The 5,999-nt window shown below is 39.9% G+C and overlaps 1 long non-coding RNA gene across 2 annotated transcripts; it reads left to right on the top strand.

The window, feature by feature from the left end:
• The first annotated feature begins 1,526 nt into the window (after positions 1 to 1,526).
• Positions 1,527 to 4,180, top strand: LOC101853777. 2 transcript variants are annotated; one of them, XR_220318.2, is made up of 3 exons: positions 1,527 to 1,679; positions 2,750 to 2,811; positions 3,383 to 4,180. It is a non-coding gene; the product is annotated as an uncharacterized LOC101853777 (long non-coding RNA). The 2 variants fall into 2 exon arrangements; XR_001184732.1 differs by lacking the exon at positions 1,527 to 1,679 and adding an exon at positions 2,008 to 2,048.
• The last annotated feature ends 1,819 nt before the right edge of the window (positions 4,181 to 5,999 follow it).

Here is a 5,999-nt window from a genome sequence, read left to right as displayed (position 1 = left end):
ACACGTCTTCCTCACCAGGACCAGCCGCCGGATGACCACCCAGAGACAACACGATTTCCGTATCTCACACTCAGGCTTGAAGTGAAGCAGTGGGGCTGTAGAGATAGGCAGATAGGTTGATAGGGAGCTAGGTGAATAGGCTAGGTTCAGAGTAGGATTTTGTAGATATTGCCATGGCCATGGCGGGAGGTAGTTGAGGGGGCAGTGTAGGTTTTTCTTTTTTGGGGGGGAAGTGGGGGGGGGGGGGGTAGCAGGGGTAGAATGGTGTGGGTAGAGCTTCCTGCTGATTTTGAGTTTGAGTGTGATGTTGGAGTGGCGTTTATACTGGATTGTTCCTTAAGGACCACCTGGACCACCATAAGGAGCACCCGCAGACAGGACATCAACAGGAGGTATTAGTCTGGGAACTATGTCTTTTTTGTTTGCTTTGTTTCAGTAGAGGTTTTAAGGCGCTTGCAACTGCTTAAGGTCATATGAGCGCCAAGGGGTGGATGTCAACAAAGAAGTCCTTACAGGGAATCAGACTTTTTCTGCCCACCTCTCAAGCTTCAACAGCACAAAGTTCTGCTTTATCAAAGCACCCCTGAAACAGTGGGTCACGAGAGTGTGACCGACATACAAAAGGACTAGAGAAAAATGACATTAGTATGGATAGTGAAAGAAAAAGCAGCAGTTCCCTCTTGCAGTCCAGGCACAGTTATGAGCATGACATGGATGAATCAGCTGATTTACAATTACAATTCTACTATTCATAAGAACATGGGTTTATGTCCCCCCTTTGGGAATGGCCTAAAGACACTTCAGTCAGTAGCACCGCCCTGGGGGGTGAACTATGTCTTGGAACATTATTTGATTATAATTATAGGTTTTTTTTGTTAAAGGTAAACGTTTTATTGCTGCATTTAGGTGAAAAGGGAGAATGATAAAATGTAATTACTGAATTTTTTAAATATATTAATGACCTTCTGTCCTTTTAAACTGGTGGTAAACAATATTATGGGGGCTCTCGTGGCCTAGAGGTTAAGGTGTTGGCCTCTCATTCAAAGGTCCCGGGTTCGAATCCGGGTAGCGACCAAAAAAATTTCTTCTCTAAAATTGTCTCCTTTCACCTCATTTCCTGCTCTCTAGCAATGTTCTATTGTCTGCTTTCATTTCCACTTTCTGCCCCCACCCCCTCACCTCCTTTGCCACATCCTCTGGGCTCCTGACTCTTTCTGCAGCCTTTCTACTGCTACTCCTTGACTCCTTACAGCTGTCTTTCTGCCACACCCATGATCTTCTGGTAGGAAAGATCTGCACCTAGCCTTCTCGGACATGGGCGAAAAATCCCGGAGGGCCCGTGTGCAAGTTGCGCACGTTAAAGATCCCTTGGTGGTCTAAAATCGATAAGAGTAGGCTTCGGCCGCCACCCGGGCAAAATTCAAAATTTCCTACCAACTGAAAATATTAGGTGTCTCCCGCGCGCTCATATGACCTATGCAGTTGCGAGCGCCGTAAAACACTTTACAAAAAAAAAAACCAAACAATATTATAACCGCTCTTTTTATATTTTGAAACAAAAATGTAAACTGTATAGGCGTAAGACAATTGTATTAGTTGACTCGTCTTCATCACCAGGACCAGCCACGGACAGGAGGACCAGCCAGAGGAGCACCCACAGACAGGAGCATCTACAGGAGGTATTTGTCTGGGAAATATGTATTGGAACATTATTTATTAATTGTTGAAGTAAAATTAGAAAATTGCTGGTTTAGCTTTTTTTTCAGTTGCAAAGTGAAAGTTAAAAAAAAATATTTATGTGAAAAGGTAATATAATAAAACGTATGCCGGTATACTGACAGGTTTTTATAACTGTTATTCTGGCCTTTAAACCCTGTAGTAGAAAATATAGCGACTGTTTTTATTTTCTCAAGCAAAATTACAAACTGTATAGGCCTAGTTGCAATGCGATTGTATTAATTGACTCGTCTTCATCACCAGGACCAGCCGCGGACAGGAGGACCAGCCGGAGGAGCACCCACAGCCACAGACAGGAACATCTACAGGAGGTATTTGTTTAGGAAATTTGTCTTGGAAAATTATTTGTTAATTGTTAAAATAAAATTAGAAAAATAAAATTTGTGGCTTTAAAAAAAAAATTGTGGTGAAAGTTTGTTGGTTAAAAAAAAAAATGGCATTTAGGTGAAAAGAGAAAATAATAAAATGTATTTACTGACAGGTTTTTATCAATGTCCTTATGTCCTTTAAACTGGTAGTAGATAATATTATATCGAGTCTTTATTTTCTGAATCAAAAATACAAAACTGTAGCTCATAGATGTAAGACGATTTTATTAATTGACGTCTTCATCACTAGGACCAGCCGCAGACAGGAGGACCAGCCGGAGGAGCATCTACAAGAGGTATTTGTCTGGGAAATATGTTTTGGAAAATCTTTTATTAATTATTAAGGTAATATTTGAAAAAAAAGTTCCATTTTTTTAAATTTCAGGGTGAAAGTTTGCACTTATGTGAAAAGGAAAAATAATAAAACGTATATTCTGACAGATTTTTATAAATGTCCTTCTGGTATTTTAAACTAGTAGTAGTTAGCGATCCAGTAGCATCTGAGCGTTAACGCTTCTGCATGGTGCCATTCGGAAACTAGTAGTAAAAAATATTAAAACGTGACTCTTTTTATTTTCTGAAACAGTTACAATAATTGTATAGAATCAAGAGGATATTACTAATTGACACGTCTTCATCCCCAGGACCATCATAGGACAGGAGGACTAGCGGGAGGAGCACCCACAGACAGGAGCATCTACAGGAGGTATTTGTCTAGGAAATATGTCTTGGAACACTACTTGTTTATTTATTATTGAAGTAAAATGAGAAAAATACCAATCGGCTTTTCTGATTTAAAGTTAAAAGGGGGAAAGGGTAAATGATAAAACATATACTGACAGATTTTTATAAATGTCTGTCTTTTTAAACCGGTAGTAAACAATTTTATAGCGACCCTTTTTCTACTTTGAAGAATTAACAAACTATTCTGATGTAAGTTCTTAAGAAAAAAATTAACGAAAAGTTTTAAAACATATGTATGACAGATCTTTAAAAATGTCTGCCCGTGTGTGCTATGAAATGCAGATTTTTAGGAAACTCTGTAGTTGGCACTTACAATACATGAAAAAATTGCCTCGTTAAAATATACACCATCAAAAACTACTACTATTTCTTATAGCTGTTGGGTGTAGAATGCCTTTGTAGGGTCATTCCTTTTTTTTCTTTTTCTCCGTAACTTTATTTCTCCTGTGTGCACTAAGTGACCATTATTGCAGCTATGTACATTGTCTTTATTCAAAATTAGTAACTCACTCTACCTTATATATTTTTCTTAGAAAGATGCCAAGCCAACAGTTAACAGTTATCAAAGAAGCAGATACCATGCCCTGACAGGAAGGACCTTCCACTCACACTGGATTGTAACATCCCCGCTCTGCACATGACATCCAGCCAAATGAGTACAGTGCTAACATGATCAAATTGTGCCAATAGCACCGTGAAACAAATTTTCTTCAATTAGTCATTCAAGAACTAACAGACAATTGCCAGGCATCAAGAATCCTTTCAACATGCAGCTCTCTTGAATAGGCATGTCAATTCCTCCAGATGACTACCATGGACTACTTTAACAGTTGGCTGTTTTATTTCTCTCATGTGAAATTGTGTTGACGGCATGGCATCCTTCAGTCTCAGGATACTATGGATCTGCGCCGTAGGAGATTTCAGGTTCGAGAGCAGCACTTGCTGTGGCTGAACAGGTCCACACAGAATTGCAGTCCCTGTAGCCGTGGCTGCACTTGTGAGTGGTGTCTTCCTGCATTGGTAGCCTCTGGCTGTTCTTTCGGTGATGACGTTTGTCCTCAGCTGCCTGTCGCAGTCGGGCTTCACCCCTGATGAGACCAGCTCCCAGTGTCTCTCACCTAAGAGCCCATATCAAGCGATTTCATATCTCGCTTGCACACATCTTTGAAGCGAAGATGGGGGTGCCCTTGCACTTACTTTGCGGAGGCCAGCTCACCGTACAATAAATTGTGTTGATAGTGCTGTAAAAACCAGCAAAGACTTAAGAAAACAATATTCCTTGTGTGATGTCCAGATGGAGATTTTGTAATGAAGCTACTTAGAAATAATGTCACTGATATAGAATGTTTTCAGTGCAAACTTTGGTGACAACAGAAGGTGTAGCCACTTTTCTGGTCAAACAGGTCTCACAGTGCTCTGTTGCTACGATTTCCGTATATCACACTCAGGCTTAAAGTGACGCAGTGGGGCTGAAGAGATAGGCAGATAGGTTGATAGGGAGCTAGGTGAATAGGCTAGGTTCAGAGTAGGATTTTGTAGGTATTGCCATGGCCATGGCGGGAGGTAGTTGAGGGGGCAGTGTAGGTTTTTGTTTGGGGGGGGGGGGGGTTGCAGGGGTAGAGTGGTGTGGGTAGAGCTTTCTGCTGATTTTGAGTTTGAGTGTGAAGTTGTTGGAGTAGATTTTTTATTCTGTAATATTTCTTGCACTTTGTTGGTGCTGTTAGTGTTAACTGACTTGATCAAATTGGGTCGATAGTGCCGTAAAACACCTACTCAGTCAATCATGACTTGATCAAAAACAAATAAACAAGCGCTGCAAGCTGTTAGTTTGGCCTTTGACCTTCTGTGATAGACGTTCTGATACCACCAGTATTTTTTTAACTTGAACTTTGGAGTTGTGAAAAGTGAAGTCCACTGATTCAACAAAATTGAAAGCCTTTATAGTATAGCGCTAAAAAATATTTTTTTAAACACAATGAAAAGCTTGTTTACTGTAAGAAAATGCTGCAACAGCCAATGTGTATATACTCAGGTCTTCATGTTTTTGTTGGAGATTTACTCCAGCCCCTCTTTGTAAAAGCTTTGGAACTTTATTCTGATCCCTTCTTGTTAATCTGTTAGAGCTTTACTTTGACCCCACATCCCTTGACTTGGCTCCAACCCCTCTTGGTGACCCTTTAGTAGGACTTATTAACTTAGTTCCACCCCCTTATTGTTGATTATTTAGAACTTTGCCTTTGGTCCGACCCCACGTTGTTAACCTTCAGGACTCATGTCTTGACTTAGCTCCAAACCATCGTTGTTGATCACTTAAAACTTTTTCTTTTGTCATATATCTGTTTTTGAATGAAGGCTCATTGAAAACGCTCGTGTCATCTTTTTCACGCTTCGATCATTGCAGTGCTTTATTAACTAACATACCAAATACCACTCTTCACAAGTTACATTTTCAAAATCAAGCTGCAAGGCTAGTACTAAAGAAAAAGAAGAGGAATCACTTTACTCCCCATGTTAAGAACGTTGCATTGGCTCCCTTTGTCAGCTAGAATAGCATATAAAATTACATTATATCATAAATGTGTCAATAATAAAGCTCCCTCATATATCAGTGATCTCCTCCAAATTTATGCTCCAAACTCTAGATCACTAAGATCAGGCGATCAGTATCTTTTAAGAGTCCCAGAAAGGGAGTTAAAAAAAATATGCTGACAGGTCGTTTGCCTTCCTTGCTCCATCAGTTTGGAACTCTCTTCCCCCAATCCTTGAGACATACCGCATCTGAGTCTAAATTTAAAATATCTTTAAAGACACATTTAATGAAATCATTATGTCAGTAGATTCATGTTCAGAACAATGTTTATGTAAATGACTATGTATCCATTTATGTATTTTGCAAATTGCATAGTGTATATTATTTTATTATGTATTTGTATGTGCTCACTTTGTAATGTGTGATAAGCAAGTAGATGTGTGTGCGTGTAATGTGTGCGTGATTGTGTGTGTGTGTGTGTGTGTATGTGTGTGTGTGTGTGTGTATGTGTGTGTGTGTGGGTGCGTGCGCACGTATGCGAGTGGGAAAATAGTTTGTACATGTAAAGCGCCTAAAGCTGTGTTCACACGGGAGTGGGTGCTATAGAAATGATCAGCATT

Source organism: Aplysia californica, unplaced genomic scaffold (genome assembly GCF_000002075.1).
Source record: "Aplysia californica isolate F4 #8 unplaced genomic scaffold, AplCal3.0 scaffold00104, whole genome shotgun sequence".
Classification (NCBI taxonomy): Eukaryota; Metazoa; Mollusca; class Gastropoda; order Aplysiida; family Aplysiidae; genus Aplysia; species Aplysia californica.
This window is presented reverse-complemented; position numbering and strand designations above follow the sequence as displayed.